This window comes from Delphinapterus leucas, chromosome 11, assembly GCF_059928025.1.
Source record: "Delphinapterus leucas isolate spDelLeu-1000000601 "Yukka" chromosome 11, BTC_Dleu_Yukka2, whole genome shotgun sequence".
Classification (NCBI taxonomy): Eukaryota; Metazoa; Chordata; class Mammalia; order Artiodactyla; family Monodontidae; genus Delphinapterus; species Delphinapterus leucas.
In genome coordinates this window covers 95,995,111-96,013,871 of record NC_143139.1, presented here as the reverse complement: position 1 = coordinate 96,013,871, position 18,761 = coordinate 95,995,111, and the positions used below count along the sequence as shown (strand labels likewise).

The 18,761-nt window shown below is 54.1% G+C and overlaps 1 long non-coding RNA gene across 1 annotated transcript; it reads left to right on the top strand.

Annotated features, from left to right (window-relative positions):
- Positions 1-7,162: 7,162 nt before the first annotated feature.
- Positions 7,163-17,691, top strand: LOC149748088 (uncharacterized). The gene is made up of 4 exons (XR_016395064.1): positions 7,163-8,270; positions 8,675-9,605; positions 12,704-12,863; positions 13,633-17,691. It is a non-coding gene; the product is annotated as an uncharacterized LOC149748088 (long non-coding RNA).
- The last annotated feature ends 1,070 nt before the right edge of the window (positions 17,692-18,761 follow it).

Here is an 18,761-nt window from a genome sequence, read left to right as displayed (position 1 = left end):
ATCATATCAATGAATGCAGAAAAAGCATTTGACAAAATCCAACATCCATTCATGATTTTAAAATAACCCAGGACTTCCCTGGTGGTCCAGTGGTTAAGAATCCGCCTTCCAACACAGGGTACCGGGGTTCGATCCCTGGTCGCGGAACAAAGATCCCACACACCACAGGGCAACTAAGCCCGAGCGCCACCACTACTGAGCCTGCACGCTGTAACTAAGACCCGACACAGCCAAAAACAAACAAACAAACAAATAAATAATTTTTAAAAATAAAATAAAATAACCGAAAACTCTTAGCAAACTGGGAATAGACGGGAATTTCTTCAACTTGATAAAGAGCATCTGCAAAATATCTATAGCTAATAGTCCCACAAATTTTGTTTTTGTTTTGTTTTTTTTGTTTTTGCGGTACGCGGGCCTCTCACAGTTGTGGCCTTTCCCGTTGCGGAGCACAGGCTCCGGACGCGCAGGCTCAGCGGCCATGGCTCACGGGCCTAGTCGCTCCGCGGTACGTGGGATCTTCCCGGACCTGGGGCACGAACCCGTGTCCCCTGCATCGGCAGGCGGACTCTCAACCACTGCGCCACCAGGGAAGCCCACAAATTTTGATATGTTGTGTTTTCTTTTTCAGTCAGTTCAAAATACTTTCAAATTTCTGTTTTGACTTCTTTTTTGACCCATGGGTTATTTAGAAGTGTGTTATTTTCCAAATACTTGGACATTTTCAGAGATCTTCCTGTTATCAATTCCTAATTTAATTCCACTCTGATATGAGAGCATACTTTGTATGACTTCAGTCCTTTTAAATGCAACGAGACTTTTTTAATGGCCCAGAATATTGTCTATCTTGGTAAATGTTCTGTGTGAACTTGAGAAGGATGTGTATTCTGCTGTCATTGGGAAAAGTGCCTTATAAATGTCAGGTCAAGTTAGCTGACAATGTTGTTCAAGTCTTCTAAGTACCTACAGGTTTTTTGTCTAGTTGTTCTATCAATTATTGAAAGAAGGGTATTGAAATCTTCAACTATAGTTGTCAACTTGTCTATTTCTCTTTGTAGATCTATCAGTTTTTGCTTCAAGCATCTTGAAGCTCTGTTATTAGGTGCATAAATATTTAGGATTGTTATGTCTTCTTGATGAATTGACTCCTTTGTCATTATTATGTACCTTCTTTATCCCTGGTAACATCTTTTGCTCCAAAATCTACTTTGTCTGATATTAATATAGTCATTCCAGCTTTTAAAATTTTGATTAGTGGTATAGCAAGGTGGATCTTTTCCCATCCTTTTACTTTTTTTTTTTTTTTTTTGCGGTACGCGGGCCTCTCACTGCTGTGGCCTCTCCCGTTGCGGAGCACAGGCTCCAGATGCGCAGGCTCAGCGGCCATGGCTCATGGGCCCAGCTGCTCCGCGGCATGTGGGATCTTCCTGGACCGGGGCACAAACCCATGTACCCTGCATCGGCAGGCGGATTCTTAACCACTGCGCCACCAGGGAAGCCTATCCTTTTGCTTTTGTTTTTTTAGGGGATTTCTTTCATTTCAGTTTAATGTATTTATAATTAAATAAGGCAGTTACATGGTTCCAGAGTCAAAACTACAAAACAAGGTATGTTTAGAGAGGTCCAGTTCTACCCCTATCCTCTCTACACTGTTCCCTCTCTCCCACTTTGTGTGATCCTATTTTTTAGGTTTTCTTTCTTTTTTTTTTTAAAGAACTAGCATTTTATTTATTTATGGCTGCGTTGGGTCTTCGTTGCTGCACACGGGCTTTCTCTAGTTGTGGCGAGTGGGGGCTACTCTGTTGCAGTGCGCGGGCTTCTCATTGTGGTGGCTTCTCTTGTTGTAGAGCACGGGCTCTAGGCGTGCGGGCTTCAGTAGTTGTGGCATGTGGGCTCAGTAGTTGTGGCTCGCAGGCTGTAGAGTGCAGGCTCAGTAGTTGTGGTGCATGGGCTTAGTTGCTCTGCGCCATGTGGGATCTTCCCATACCAGGGCTCAAACCCATGTCCCGTGCATTGGCAGGCGGATTCTTAACCACTGCACCACCAGGGAAGTGCTTGGTTGTTTTCTTCTTAAGAAGGAGAAAATCCAGGGTATTTGCATGTTTGTACACTGATGGAAATGACCCAACAGCAAGCGGGGAATGATGCAGGAGCCAGGGAGAATTTCCAAAGCAGTGGCATGAGTTGGCAAGGACAGGATACGGCCCCAGGAGAGGTCCCGGGTGGGCGCGGGCAGCACAGGAGAGCAGAAACTTATTGAGTTCCTGCTATGTGCCAGGCATTGCGACAGTGCTGGGAACTCAGCAGTGGGCAAATGACAACTCACTGGTCTCGTGGAGCTCATGTTCCAGTAAAGGGAGATGGATAGCAAACAAGGTAAAAAAAAGATAAAAAAGACACTGCAGTAGTGCCAAAAAAGAATACAGGCAGGGAGGGAGACGCAGCTTGGAGAAGGTGCCATTTTAGATGGGGTGGCCTGGAAAGACCTCCCCAGGAGGGGAACGTTTTAGTGAAGCTGGGAAAACGGTGACAGGAGGGACTGTCATGGATATTGTTGGGGGGCAAGGCTCAAGGCAGAGGGATCAGCAAGTACCAAGGCTCAGAGTGGAGCGAGTTTGGCTGGAGAACCAGCAAGGAGGCCAGTGTGGCGAGTGGGTGAGCCTGAGAGAGAAGGGGAGGAGGCTGGACGGAAAGTAACAGGTGGGGTGGCAGCAGGTCCTAGAGAGCCTGTGAGGGCTCAAGGACACTGGCTTTGACCCAGAGTGACCTGAAGGGTGTGCAGGTGTGATGCGACCCGGCTTAGCCCTCTGCTGCTGAGCACAAGCTGGGGAAGGAGGCAGAGGCGGGCGCTTGGTGGGGAGGCTCCACGGTGAACCGGGTGGGAGACAGGGGCTCGGAGGGGGCCGGTGGCGTGGAGGGGACGTGAGGGGCTGTATTGTGGGGATACTTTCAGGTGGAGGGGTGGGGTGTGAGAGGAGGCGGGGACGTGAGGACGACCCCGAGGTTTTAGTCTGAACAAGCAGAAGGATGGAGGCAAGGGATCTTGAGGGATCCTGAGTTCTTTGCTGGCCGGTTCTCCTTTTCCTCAGGAAAGTACAGCAGGTGGGCGAAGCAGAGAGGGGAGGTGGGGTTATTCCCCAAGGAGCGGGGGCAGGAACTGGACCAGGTGGCAGTGGGGCCCCTTCGGGGTGGGCGGTTTGGATCGTGAGTGAGAGCGGCCCGTGGGGATGTGTGTTGGCCTCCAGCCACCTTGGGGAGAGTGGGCGTCTGCACAGGTGGGTGGAGGGTGGGATCTAACCAGAGCCGGGCCCTCCCCAGGCAAGTAGGATGAGGAGGGAGAGGGTGTTCCGGGTGTCAGAGCGGCTGTGGTGCTGAGTGAGGATGGGGCGAGGGTAAGATCATGGCTCGTAGGTCCTGAGGTAGCCAAGGATTGTTGGAAGCAGGAATCCGGAAGCAGGAAGTGGATGGTAGGAGGTGGTGACGAAGAAGTGCTAGAGATTGAGGGGCTGAAGGATCTGGGCACAGGTGCAAGGTCCAGAGCGTGCCTTGGGTCCTTGGGCTTCGAGGAGGACAAAGCCATTGGAGGAGAGAAAGTGAAGGACTGAGAGGCCTAAGGACTATCGACACAGATTCTGGAATCACTGAGAAGACGGGAGCAGTTGGTGGATGGGACAGGAGGCCATGCGCTAGGATCTTCAAGGACCGGGGGCGGCGTGGACTGGAGGTCTGGGTGCCTGCCGCAAGGAGAGGTAACAGGTGACACGTAAGGAGAGCTGAGGACGGGAGGCGCAGAGGGAGGCTTTGTAAGGAAGAGGGAGGAGAATAGTCCAGAAACAGCCGCGAGAGCAAGGATGGCACAGACCCACCTGCAGGCCCAGTAGCACCAGAGCTAAACAGAGCTGCTCCCACCTCCCCACCTCGGAGGGCTGCAGCGGAACATATGGATTATACCACAAAGCTCGGTTTAGTCCCAGGGGCCGTCGCTGGCCACCCTCCTCCCCACCCTGGCCTGGTCGTTCCAAGAGAAGGGAAGCAGACCTGGAGGAGGCTGAAGTGACAGCAGTGCTCCTCAGTTGGTTGACCTTTGTCATCCCTGAGCTGCGACAGGGACCCAGATCTTCCCAGACCGTGCTCCTCTCTCTACCCCATCTCTGAGCAGGTCTGACTCAGAGGCCATTAGAAACCTGATGGGAACCTGGAACCCCACTCTCAGGTGTTACCCAAGGGAAATGGAAACTCATGTTCACACGAAAACCCAGACACGAATGCTTATAGCAATTTTATTCATAGTCACTGCTTCACCTGGAGGGATCAGCCACTGTGGTCATCCACACAGGAGCACGCTTGGCGGGAACCCCTCCTCAATACGGGGGAAGCCGCACGACAGCATGGACGGACCTCAGAAGCGTATGTCCAGTGAAAGAATCCAGACGCGATAGGCCACGTGCTTGCAATTCCACTTCTATGAACCTCTTTTTGGAAAAGACAAAAGGAGAACAGGCCAGTGGTTCCTGCAGGCTGCGGCGGGGGTCTGACCACAAAGGGGCTACAGGAGGGAATTGGGGAGGTGATGGACTTTTTTTTTTTTTTAATTATCTATTTATTTTGGCTGCGCTGGGTCTTAGCCGTGGCACAAGGTATCTTCGTTGCAGTGTGCGGGATCCTTTTTTTTTAGTCGGGCAGGCGGGCTCCTTAGTTGCGGCATGCATGCGGGATCTAGCTCCCTAACCAGGGATCGAACCCCGGCCCCCTGCATTGGGAATGCGGAGTCTCAGCCACTGGGCCACCAGGGAAGTTCCTGGAATGTTCTTTATATTGACTATGGTAGTGGTTACAGGACTCTATGCACTTGTCAAAACCCAGAGAATTATATACCCAAGAGAGCGAATTTTATTGTATGTAAATGTAAAAATAAATCTTTCTAAAAGTTAAAAAAAACCCCAAAACCTTCATTGTTTCCAAATAAAGGAAGAAGAAAGTTGTGATACATCCACATGTAGGGATTTTAAAATGAACCCAATCTCATCATTTTGGAGCTTTTTATCAGAGAGGGGGAGGAACCAGTATTCAACAAACACCTTACTAAGATTTGGTGAGTAGCCAGGCACGTGCTAGGACCTAGTGTGTATTTTCTTGTTTAATTCTAATAAATTTGGGGGGGGGGCAGGATTATTATCCCCACTTTACAGATGAATAAACTGAGGCTCAGAGAAGTGAATTACGTTCAAGTCAAAAGGAAGATGGAGCAGGGATTTGAACCCAGGTCTGTAGACTCCAAAGGGTATCATGGGATAACAGGTAAATGTGCCTTTCTATTTTCCAGACTTTTCATAAGGTTATGTGGCTTTACAATAAAAGGTTACCTACTTCTCTCTTACTACTCCTTGTTGTAAAAGGGTTGCTCCCAAGTGGATTCAGAGGTGTTTAAAATCCCTTGCCTGCCTCTTCTCCAGGAGAGTCATCATCCTCCCTAATGGTCCCTGCTTGGTTTCTTTATTCGGTGGATTCGTTTCCTGAGGCTGCTGTGACAAAGTACCACGAACTGAGTGGCTTCAGACAACAGACACTTGTTCTGGAGGTTCGTGCTCCAAAGTCGAGATGTCGGCAGGGTCATGCTCCTGCTGAAGGTTCTGGGGGAGAATCCTTCCTTTCCTCTCCCAGCTTCTGGTGGCCCCCAGCATCCCTTGGCTTGTAACTACATCACCCCAGTCTCTGTCTCCATCTTCATGTGGACTTGCTTCCTGTGTCTCTGTGTGTCCCCTCCTCTTCTTACAAGGACACCAGCCACTGGATTTAGGGCCGACCCTAAATCCAAGATGATTTCATCTCGAGATGAAAGGAACTAATGATATCTGCAAAGACCCTATTTCCAAATAAAGTCACATTCACAGGGGGTTAGTCTTTGAACATATCTTTTGGGGAACACAGTTCAACCGACTACATTCAGTAAGACTGTCTCAGAGAGGGCAGAGAGAAGCTGGAGCCCTGGTGCTCGCTGGTGGCCCTGTAGCCTTCGCTGTCCCATGCTGTCACGCCCAGACCTCGGGCTGGGGCTGTGCCTCACTCTCCCCTCTCCTCTGTCCGGCAGGCGGGGGGAGGACAGCTAGTGTTGCCGCTTAGCAGCAGAAAATCACAAAGTCACCATTCCTAATAAACCCCATTGCTTCTCCCTCCTTCCTTCTCCCAGCAATTTCCCCAGTGGTGTCTGTGGTGAAACAAGGCGACCTGGAGAAATGGGGGGGAGGGGAGTCTGGATTAGAAAAGAGCCTGACGAGAACATATCCTTTTATGATGGGGGCGGTTCTGCCAGTTTTCACTGAGCCTCCCCTGTTCCCCCTGCCGCCCCACCCCACCCTAGGAACAGCCTTGATTGTCCTGTGGGGACTCCTGCCCTCTCCAGGTCATTTAATCGGGCAGGGCTGTCCCCACCGCAGCTGGCTTCTTTCAGTTCCCTGCCCTCTGCCTCTTCCCCCAGGGCCAGTCCCCCCAGCCCCACCCCGGGCAGAGCAGATCAACAGATCTTTGCTTCTCTGCAGCCTTGCCTGGCCCTCCCTCCCGATTTAGCTGACCAGCCAGGCGCAGGCTGGAGCAGCCCACACCGGCCTGCCCACCGGCCCGAAGCAAGATGCATTCAGGTGAAAAGGGCGAGGATGGCCCTACCGCAGTAAAAACCAACAAACCCAGTTCCCTGGCTGTGTGTGGCTCTGTGCTTTATTTGTTTGCAGGTCAGAAGAGTGAGGAAGGTTGCAGGTGAGCCTGAGGGTGTAGACCCCTTTGGGGGAGAGGGACTGAGGGTGGGAGGGCGGGTGTGATGAGCTTTGTCTTTATAGATCTTTGATTATTACACTTTCTGAGCTCTGATTTCACTCTGTCCCCCAGCATCCTCACTGGGCCCTCGTTTCTGCCCTGCTCTGTTCTTCCTCCTTCCTCACCCTTGGGATTTCAGAGCTTCCATCCTGAGCCCTGGTCCAAGGTCCACTGCCACCAACCACAACCTTGCCTACCAGGCCCCTGGCTCCCTGCCCTGACGCCCGCAGCTCCCAATCAGGGTACTCCCGGCTTTTCTGTTGCTGGATCAACCTATGAGCATCCTTGACAGTAACTCATGAACTTGCCACAGCTTCTCTGATGCCTGGCTCCCTTCTCTGAAAAGTTGGGGAGCTGCTACCTTACAGGGGTCTGTGCACAAGGGAAAAAAATGGTTGAAAAAGTGCTTTGTAAAACTGGGATTTGCTGTCAAATGAGAAAGCTTATTACTAAAAATGTGAGATGCAGAACACTTAACCAGCACTGAAACAATCTTTTTTTTTTTTTTTTTTTTTACTGTCACGAAGGCTGAGCAGAGGGGCCATGGAATCCAGGATGTCAGGACGGAGATGCCACCTTGTTGTATGCTACCCCAGCGCCCCTCCCGCCCCGCCCCTCCCCTCCCAACTGACCTGGGGGTGGGGCGGGACAGAGGATCCCCACCCGGTGAGGACACGTTCACCGCCTCTCTGACCCTCTGCTAAGCGCATTCAGCTGACCCTCTGTCCCTCACGGTGGCCCTGGCAAAGAGGAGAGAGCCAGGGGCTGTGGGGGCCATGGCGGGGGCCGTGAGGGGATGAAGGGGCTGTCAGAGAGCAGGGCATCTCCAGTATCAGCTTTGGGGCTTCATCAATATCTTGCCAGGGTGCAACACGTACAGTTCTGCAAGATTCAGAATAGCCTCAAATCACCACATTTTCGGGAAACGGATGAAAAGCTGATCAAACAGACGTTTGGTGCCAGGATGAAGGGGAGCTGGGTCCTGCACGATCGAGTTGGAGGCAAAGCGCGGGCTGGAGTTCTCTACAGCTGGAGGAGGAGCCGTCAGTCATCCGTCAGGTCTGAAAGGGAAAGGAAACGAGGCGGAGCCTGGCTGCCGAGGTGGCCGGGTGGGCTGGTCAGAGCGCCCCCGTGTGGAGGGCAGGCCGAGGCCAGGGGGGGAGGCTGGCGCCCCGCCTGCTGGGAAACCACAGCCTAGTTGGAACTGGTTCAGAATCCTGATCAGAGACATCACCCCCTTCTCCATGCCTGGGGAGACAGAGGAGCTCCCAGAACCGGGCTCCTGGGCCCCCCTGCAGAGCCCCAGACGGCAGGATCCCCGGACAGAAGTGAACAGCCCCGTGCACGTCCACGGGCTCTCACTCACAGGCACTCCCGTTCCTTGTGGCTGTTCTTTTCATCGGCCTCACGGAGGAGGAAGGGGAGGCTCAGAGGACCCTCATGACTTGCCCAAGTTCCCGCAGGTAGGAAGAGGCCGGGCTGGGCCTTGAACCCAGATCTCCTGCCTCCAAGTCCAGACTCAGTTTCCTATAAGGCAGAGAGGCCACCCCTACCTGCAAGAGTTATTTCCAAGGCTGCGCCTTTTGAGAGAGACGGAAAACTAGCAGGAGTTTGGCTGCCGCATCCTCTTTGGGGCACTTTCTCTGGAACAGCCAAGGAGTGGCTTGGTTCCGCCTGCCTGGATGTACCTGCTCAGTCAGTGCCATTCAGTCAAAACACAGGCTTTATTTCGGCCACTGAATTGCAATATGTAACTGCATTGCGTTCACATGACCATAGGTTTCTGTAAGGTTTGCAGATGTGAGACATTTCAACCTCAGTTAGTTAAACCTCTTTCCCCTCGATTCCCTTCTCTTCTCTCTTCCAGGCGACTGGCGCTGGACTGGCCCTGGGTTATGTGGCTCCCAGTTACCTCCACGTGGAGGCCAGTTCTTGGGCTGTTGAGGGTCCAGATGGCTTCCAGGAATTCTCCCACCGATGAATGAAGAAGAGGACATCCGATGAACACGATGGAATAAGGTTTAAATCTCCTGGTGATATGACATAAAATATTGACATCAATGAACATAACTCACAATAGGTCCCTGCAGAGAGGACAGCACAGCCACACTGGGTATGGAGGGTCGTCCATCCAAGGAGCAGGGTAGTCCCCGCGTGAGGAAACTGGACATGCCCTGAATTCTTCCTGCTCATCTATGAAGGAAACTTGGTCGAAGTTTATATTCTCTCGATAGAATATGACGTTCCAGAATCCTTGTCCAACAAAGAGGTGATCAGTGTACAAAATCACAGGGAATGCATTATAGAGGTGGGCGGGCAGTTCATACAGAATAATCTATGTTCCTGGGTTGCTTAATGTTATGGTTTTGTCAGCCTTTTAGAACTTGTAACTTGTGAGTTCTGTTCTCACAAGAAGGGGAAGTTAATATTCACAGTCATACCTAAAATTGGCTTTGCACTTGTAGGGATTTTTTCCAGTGAAAATCCCCTGGAGACTGTAAGCCTCAGACCCCAGTTTCCTCTGTGCTGAGAGCAGGCGGTTTACAGAGAAGAGAGGGGCTTGTTCCTACCACTGCCTCGCTCTGGGTCCTGGCTGGCTGGGTTCCCCAGCTCGGTTCTTTCTCTGTCTACAGGGGGATGGTGTCCCTCCTGGGGGGCGGTGACATCACGTGTGTAAAGTGCCTGCAGGCCTCCTGCGTCCGTAACAGATGCCGGTTCTTAGCCCCTTCGCTCCGTCTTTTCCTGGCGCACGTCTCACAAAGATGGTTTCAGTTCCTCCCATGGGCCCCGCTAAGTGGGTGAGTATTATCTTTGCCTTTGCTCTGAACTTCCGCATAGAGAGGGGATCCCAAGAGCCCGAGAAAGCCTTTTTCTAAATCAAAATGACCTGTGAACAATCTCAGCCAATGATGTAAGGGGTTGGGATCAGCCTGTCGGGATAAAGAGGGGGTCTTCTGCGGCAGTGCCTCTCCCTTCGGGCCGCCCTAATGGGCCCCTTCAGGGAAGGGCAGGCTTTGCCACGTGAGAGGCAGACGTTAGTCAACATCATGAGTTACTTCAAAAGAGGACCCACGTGGGGGGTGGCCTCTGGGGCATAGAGGGGGCACAGCAGAGGGTCGATCAGCAGCTCAGGGGAAACAGGGGACCCAGAAGGAGGTAGGGGATTCTCAGGAGGCATCTGTCCAGAATGTGGGTGGGGCCATGGTCCCATTGACCTCAGCCCTGGTCAGACCCCAGCTGGGCACTAGGGAGATACAGGCTGGAGGAGCCCTCTATGGGGAAGGGTCTGGAAGCCGGGTGGGGGGAATGATCAGGACCAGGGATGTCCTGGCCTGAAGAGGGGGAGGCAGGGGACCACACCCCCCTGTCCTCACCTGTGAGAAGGAAAGAGACCTGCTCGGGAAATGGAAGAAGAAAGACCTGGAGGTGAAAACTCCGAGGGAAAGGGCTTCCCTGGTGGCGCAGTGGTTAAGAATCCGCCTACCAGTGCAGGGGACATGGGTTCAAGCCCTGGTCTGGGAAGATCCCACATGCCGTGGAGCAACTAAACCCGTGTGCCACAACTACTGAGCCTGTGCTCTAGAGCCCATGAGCCACAGCTACTGAGCCTGCGTGCTGCAACTACTGAAGCCCACGCGCCTAGAGCCCGTGCTCCGCAGCAAGAGAAGGCACTGCAATGAGAAGCCCATGCACCACAACGAAGAGTAGCCCCCGCTCGCCGCAACTAGAGAAAGCCCACGAGCAGCAACGAAGACCCGACGCAGCCAAAATTAAATAAATTAAAAAAAAAAAAAAAAAGGAGGACTTGTATCCTTCTTAAAAGAAAAAAAACAACTCCGAGGGAAAGACATTTCATCCAGGGCAGGGGCGGCTCTGTGAGCCTGAGAGCCTCCGTCAAGGGAACATGAGCAGAGGGAGGGGTGGGGAGGGGAGGGAGCAAAGCCACAGGGACTCCAGGGAGAGGTGGCAGGAGCCCCAGGCCACCTGCAGACCCCAGGAAGCCCACTGAACCCATCCCCCCTCATCTCCTCCTCCCCCAGTGTGTTGCGCAAACAGCCAAGGCCTCCTGCTCTCACCCCTGCTTCCACCCTTCCCACCTGACCCCAAGCACAGCTGTCCCCTCAGCTGCCCGGACCCCAGCACCATTTGCTAATCTCCTCCCCTCCCCCTCTGGGGGGGAGGGGGAAGGATGGTCTCAGAGGGGACCCTTGCCTGGGTCCAGGCCCTGGGCCAGGTGACAATGGGCCTCCTGCCTACTCTGAGGTCAGCTGCATCTGGCAAGGAGCCCAGCCCCGGTCCCATGGGCAGCTCAGGGATGGCCATGGCCTGCGCATGGCTCATCTTCCAGAAGGTGGTGACACAAAGATCAGCAGATAGATTCAGGGAGGGAAGAAAGGAAAAGAAGTGGCCAGCAGGGCACCGGGATGCAATGACTCAGGCCCGGGCTCCCAGCCAGGCTGGGCCACTGCTTAGGAACACTTTCACCCAAGTCCAATGGAAGAAGCCTGGAAATACTTTCCTTTGGGCTCCGTGGGGGTGGGGGAATTTCCTGGGGAGGAGGTTTCTGGGTGAGTGAAATCTTTGGGCTCTCAGGCTGCTGCCCATCTGCTGTGACCTGGTGGAAATTTCACGGCGCAGCATCCAAAGGTCTAGACTCAGCCGACTTTTCCCCTTTCTTTTTCTACCTGGACGAAGGGCAGACTGTGGCCCTTCTCGATCAGCACGCCCCATGAAGATTTCTGGTCCTAAAAAGCCCACAGCCTCTCCTCAGTGTTGCAGGCAGTTTTGTAAAGAATGGGATTTTCACTCCAGTGAACGCAGGAAATCTCTTTACCTCCAAATGAGCTGTGTCTTCTGGAGAAAGTCTTTCCACTCAGAAACCGTGTCATAAATGATGCCGGGCTTCCAGGAACAGCCAGGAATCTGCTTAACTCAGAGTGTGGCTGAAAATCTGTACATGTGAAGTGAAAACAGTAGGAATCTATACTAGTTGCAATACCAGTAATTTTTTAATAGAAAAATAAATGGTTTCATTCATCTGATTGTTGACACTGGAGAGAGAAGGTAGCTTTGTCAGAGGATGGGGGAGGAGGGAGTGCGTCCCAGTCTGGCTCCCCTGGACCCCTGTCCTGTCTCAGCTTCTTAGCCTGGACCTGACGTCCCAGCCCCTCCTGCCAGCCCTCTCTCTTCTACTCCTGGAGCATCTTACCAAGACTCTGTGAATGCTGTGGCCTTGGTTTCCATGGCAGGCTCAGCCTGATCTGGGCTTGTGTCCCCTTCACACTGGGTTCCCACTGGGTTGTGGCTTAGATGTGTGGGTGTCAAGCTCTGTCCTAGATGGAAAGTGCCCAGGACAGGGCCTGGCTCAGAGCAATGCCCTGGAGATGTTTGCTGAATGAATGAATGAGCGAACCAAAGTTCCTTGTGGGTCATTGGAGGGACTTCTGGACTCCTGTAGGAACTAGAGGTGCTGGCTTGGGTTCTTTGCTGTCTGTGGACCTAAGGCCTTCTGACCTTGACCCAGGTCTCCCCAGGCAGAGGGTATGAGGGAGCGGGCCTAGACACAGTTCGATGGGAAGAGAAGTGAGAGGAAAGGTACCTCTGGGCAGGGAGGAGAGGGGAGAGCAGAGCTTTCCTGAGGGGTCAGCTGGTGGGAGAGTCACCGGATGCTGCCCAGCCCCCTGCACCCTGCTCTGGAACCTACCAGGGGTCCAGCTCGAGGACTCCAGGCTGCCTGGAAGGCCTCCCGTCCCGTTCCCACTCTCCAACCTTCCCACGTGTCTCCCTGCTGCCCCCAGACCCGCCCCCCAGGCAGAGTTCCTCATCCATAACCACACACCTGTGGGGGCTACACCTGCCTCATCTCCTGATGCTGGATGCTTGTTGTGCTCTGCAGAACCTGCTCCCCTCTGAGCCGCCGGCCCACCTCTTGTAAAGAGACCTACTCGAGAGAGGCTCAAAGGCTAAGGCAAAACAGCTACTTTCAATCAACATCTCATTCTTTGCCAAGCACTCTCACCTGTTTCCACAACTGTTCCTCATCCAATCCGTGCAAGGTGGGTATTTTACCCCCATACTGTAGGTGAGGAAAGTGCCCCCACTGGCTTAGGAGGTAAGGTTGGGATGCAAATGGAGGGGGCTTGTTCCAGTTCCACCACACCAGCCTTCCAAGGGGGAGGGAGAAGGGAGGGAGGACAAGTGGAGGAGAAGCGGGGAGAAGGAAGGAAGGAAGGACGACCCAGCCGCTTCGAAGGGCTCCTCCTGGCCAGTGGCCCCTTCAGAGCAGGCCCCCTGGAGAGCTGCCCATCACCCTACCCACAGCCCCTTGGAAATCTGCCTTGGGAAGCACTTCGGGCAGTTTCTCAAGTGTGACAACCAGCATCTGTTAAAACGCAGGTCCTCTGGCCTCCCGAAGCCTTGTGGAGCTGGATCGCTGGTGTGGGACCAGGAATCTTTGTAAGGAGTGGCTGCCACACACCCCGCTCTGCCCACAGGGAACTGAGGCCCTCTGTCCCAAAGAACCATAAAACTGTGTTAGGTGACAGTGCATGAATTAGCCTCAGGGGAGGCTAATTGCTTCCTTAATTGGCTGAACTCTCTATGGGGAGCCCTGCTGGGAGCCATGGACTGGTTTTCCTGGCGCCCAATAACTGGCTCCTATGAAGCTTTCCAAGAGGAATTTCTAAGGTGTTCCCAGCCAAAGCAGCTGTTAGGACAGAGTGGGGCGGGCTCTGAAGGAGGCTCCTGTGGGTGCCCAGAAAAGGCATCAAGGAGGCAGGCGGGCTGGGGCCCTACAGCTGCATGCCCTGCCCTCTGTTCCCACAGGCCCCCAGCACATGCCTGGTCCTGCCTGCCCTGTCCACCCCCTGCCCCCTGCGACTTTATCATGTGGCCTCTCAAGTCCTGCTCTGACCTTGCTGAGTAGTGGCCTCTGGGCAGCCCAAGACCCCAGAGAGGGAAGAAGTGACCTGGAGAGGAAGACATCACAGGTGAGAGACATATGTGCCACCAGGTGGCGCCATCAGCACAGGACAACCCAGGGGCTGTCCTCGTGGCTGGAGGGGGTGGCAGCTTGAGTACGGGACCTTCAAGCTCTGGGCCCCGCCGCCCAAGGACCTCCAGTGATTAGCCTCCTGGTCGGTGCTTGTCTCTGCTGGGGACACAATTGTACCAAGAGCCTAATCCTAACAAGGCCTTGGCACATGGTGACCATGGAATAAAGGTTGAAAAATGATGCCACCTTTGTTTTTCAGATCTTCAGGATTATGTTCAGTGTGTCAGGGGCTGGGGAGGGGGCACTAGCTCCTTGCTGCCTCCCCCCAACAGAGTTAGCAAGGAAAGTCTTATCTAACTCTGAGTATATGTCCAATAGGAAAACCCTGCACTGTGGTCCCCTCTGTGACCCCCCAAGCAGGCCACTTTATTTTTCTCCATCACTAAATGAGGGTTGTAATACTAGCCCCCCCGGAAGAATCAAATGAATTGCAGGAGAGCATAGTGATTAGAAGTGCAGCCGAGGAGCTCAAGTCCTTGTTCCACTGCTTACTAGCTGTGTGGACTTAGGTTAAGTGACTTACAGTCTCTGAACTTCAGTTTCCTCATCTGTAAAATGGGGGCAATAATAACACCTACCCACATGAGGTTTCTGTGAGGACTGAAGTATTCAATACATGTAAAGCCTTTAGAATGGCGTCTGGCATGAAACAAATATTTCATAAACAGGCCAAAATCGGAGCAGCTTGAACTGAGAAGGGACTTTGGAGATGGGCCAGGTCAGCATTCCAGGCCAGGTAGGCATCTTCCAGCAGCATGCGGGTGGATAGTTTGCACAGCTACAGCAACAGAGAGCTCGTTCCCTCCTGAGAAAGTTCACAGTTAGATGGGTCTCGTTCGACTGAGTTATAGCCAGTTCTCAGGCCCCCTGGGCTTGGTGGTCAGGTCCACTCTCAGACTGAGGTCAGCACCACCCACCTGCAGGCTGCTACATGGTGCAGAAAGGGGGCCTCCAAGGCAAACCTGAGTATTGCTAGGAGAGGAGGGAGGCTGCCCTCCGCACCGCTCTCTCCAGTGTGGGGGTGCTTGAGGGAGAGGATGGAAGGAAACAAGGAGCCGACCCAGCTGCCCCTGGTACCCCGGGCAGTGGGGACGTAGAGGCCCGACAGAGGGGGACATTTTCCATCTCGACCACCAGGCCAGTTCAGAGGGCATTCTCGGGGTCCCCTCCAACTGGTGGGCTCCTCTGGTGCTGGCGTCTATATGGAGGAAGGAAGTAACTTCCTGCAGGTGGGAAAGGGAGGAGAATGGAAACGCAGAGAAGACACAGAAGATCCTGAGCATCGGAGCCAAGCGTGGCTCCAGGGGCCTCACCTCACTCGATCACTCACCCTCACTCACTTGGGGCAGTTGGAAATCCTGTCTGGGGGTTCTGTTTTCCTCCCTAGACAGGGAGCACCTTAAGGGCAAAAGTAAGATTTATGTTTTGTATTCCCACTGCCTGGCATACAGTAGGCACTTAATATGTGTATGGAGGCCAGCAATTGTGGTCCAGTTTAGAAAGCTTTAGTCTTCTGTGGACAAGGCACCTTAGGACTTTAGTGGATGTGTGTGCTCCCCCATTTCATCTTCCTTCACAGCTGCCACCTCCTCCAGGAAGTCCTCCTGGGTAGCCCCTCCTCCCTCCACCCCGAGTAGTTCACTTCTTCCCCTGCCTCCCTCTTTGCTCTGTACACACTTCTGCCATTGAGGCGGGCTGGAGCAGTGGTTAGGAGCAGAGGCTGGGTCATTTCCCCTGGACACATTTCTTAGCTGTGTGACCTTGAGCAAATTTTATTTTAACCTCCTTGTGCCTCAGTGTCCTTATCTGTAAAATGGTAGTGATTATAGTACCTGCCTCATAGAATTGCAGTGAGGATTAAACTGATGTGTAGATTAAAATCATTTTGGATGGTGTATGGCATTGAGCAACCGCTCTGAACTGTGATGTGATTGTATAATTGTGTTGATTATATTATATTATCTGGAGGCCTATATATTAGGCCTCTCTCTCTATATATATATATATTATAGTTCTCCCCCTGCCCGGAGACATGGACTCCTCGAAGCTGGGGTCTTTCACTTCTGCATCCTTCTGTTGAGGCCAGGGCCTGGTGAAGAACAGGTGCTCAGCAAAATGCGAAGGGATGGATGGATGGATGGGTGGACAGGCAGACAGATGACTGGACAAGAGCAGGGGCTGAGTACACCGACCCCAGGACCCTCACCTGCAGACTCAGCTGTGGAGGCCTGGCCCAAAGGCCACGAAGCTCCTGGCTGCCCACTGGAGATGCCAACAGAGCCTCATGTCCTCTGCTCTTCCTTTCACCCACTTATTCGAAGCTCCTACCAAGGGCAGGGGAGAGGAGAAGCCTATGGACCGAAGTCCAGCAAGATCATTGCTTGGTGGCCACTTCAGTGAGAGGAGGTGGAGAGTCTTGAAGAAAATGAGGTTTCTGGATGTGCTGTGGTTTCTCTTCCATCACCCTTGTTCCTGAGGCCCAGACAGTACAGCCTGGACCCTCTGGCTCCCCACCCAAGGTCCATGCCTGCCTCTCCCCAGGAGACTGGGTGGCTTCGGAACATCTACGAAACTCAACAATGACCCAAGACCCCCAGCCACTTCTTTTCAAGTCACATCTGCCCGGGGAGGGCATGGCCCTCCTCCTGCCCCACCCTGGAGTCCAGCCATCCCACGGGGGCCTGAAGGGAGCCTACTATGTGCCAGGCTCGATGTTAGGCACCCACCTTCAGAGCAAGCCTGGGAGGGAGGCACTTTACCCCCGTCTTATGCTCATTCATGCATCATTCATGCACCAGTAGTTATCGAGCACACACTAGGTCCCGGCACTGTGCTAGGCTCAGGGGGGGTCAGAGGTAAAGAAGACAAACAGAAGGCCACAGGCAGGCAAGAGGCCGTGGGCTGGACTTGGGCTCAGAGGTGGCAAAGCTCCTGGGGCTCCGAGCGTGCAGATCCAGAGGTGGGCTGCGCCGTTAGGGGGCCCAGGGCCTTGTGTTGATGGCCGGGGGAAGGTAGAGCAGCCCCGGAGTGGACAGGCAGGTGTGGAGGCAGAGCCCGGGTCCGTGTTCCGAGGCTGCCTGGCGCTCGGCTGCCTTCCGATGCCGAGTCATAAAGAGACCCCAGAGGCACAGACTGATGCCTTTACAGTGCTCCCTCCGTGCGTGGAGGCATTAACATGACGTCTATCACCATGGCATCGAGGTGCTTAGACAACCTGCTCCCCCCAGGAGCTCGGAAACAGCGTGAAGCAGATTATCTGTGTCTCACTGTGACATATGCTATCATGTATCACTGTGATGGATCAACAGTCAATACCACTGGGGTCCCCGCCGCCCCCCAGCCAGTAGGAAATGTCTTGTGTTCATACGTCTTCCTCACCTGGTGGGCGGGTCCTGCTGCTTGCCATCCTCCTGGCACTCCTGGAGTTGGTGGGAAACGGCTTCTAGTTTTCATTGTTTGTGTGCTAAGTGGCTGAGGGGAAAGCACTCAGACGAAGGGCGGAAACTGGACCCCGTCCTGCCATCCCTGGGGGCCGCGTCAGGGGTGGCGAGAGAGGTTCCGGCTTCACACAGCTGGGCACTGAATGCCCGCCCCAGGTACCCACCCTGATCTCGGCAAGTTGCTTTGCCTCTCGGGGGCGTAGTTTGTCAAATTGGGATAAAAACCTTTATCTTGAGGGTTGATGGGCACTAATGGGGAAAGGAGGGGAAGCGCTCAGCTTGCGCTGAAACACATCACCTTCCATTCAGCCCACCTTCCTCCCGTGCCAGCTGGCTCCTCTCACCACCTCCCCAGACCCCTTCCCTCTGCCACTCCGGACCCGCGGCAGACCTCTGTCCCCCCACATTCAGCCCTGCCCGGTGCTGGGCTCCAGAAGGCCAGGCCGAGCGGCTCCCAGTCTGCGGGGGAAAGGGGCCCAGGCGGCAAAGAATTACCTGTGCTGGGGCCTGTGGAGGGGGGACAGGGGCTGCTGTTCTGGCTGGATGGGGAAGAAATTCACGTGTCTCCTGGTGGAGAAGCGGTGGCTCAAGTTTAGGGAAGCTGCAGGGAGGGAAGACATCTCACGTGAGGTCGGTCAGAGGGGAGGCGTTGGCTGGGCCTCTGCGGGGCACCCAGGGTGGCCTTCACTGGACTAATGACGGGCTCTTTGGCCCCGTGGAAGGCTGGGAACTTGTGGCTCCTGCCTTCCCCCTGACGGCCTGCCCCGTCCCATCCTCCCGACCACTTCCACCCCCTCCTCCCACACCCAAAACCCTACTCTTGGAGGAGCACCTTAATCCAACGGGTTCCTGGACTGTTTCCGAGGGGAACTTTCGTGAATGGGGTTGGTTTTTTGTTTTTGTTAAGAGTTTCAGGCGTGAGCAGCTAAACCAGCCCTGGAAATCCCATGGAAATCCTGTGCCCACCTCTGTCACCAGTGTCTTCTGGACAGGCCACTAGCTGGAAAGGGGCTGAGGAGGGAGAAGCCCACCACCTGGGGGGATTGGGAGGCCCAGCCCCTCCCAACTCTTCCCCTGGACAAGATCCTCACCTGGAGGCCGGCCACCTGGCCTGGGGCTGTTCCCACTGCTTGAGTGGAAATTCTGGGGTTATTTTTTTTTATTTTTATTTTTTTTGGCGGTATGCGGGCCTCTCACTGTTGTGGCCTCTCCCGTTGCGGAGCACAGGCTCCGGACGCGCAGGCTCAGCGGCCATGGCTCACGGGCCCAGCCGCTCCGCGGCAGGTGGGATCTTCCCGGACCGGGGCACGAAACCCGTGTCCCCTGCAGGGGGACTGTCAACCACTGCGCCACCAGGGAAGCCCAATCCTGGAGTTATTGAGAGGACAAGGGGACCAGCTGAGGCCTTGAGGAAGCGGAAGGGCGGCCAGGGAGGAGCTTATTGGCTAAGCCAAGGGGAA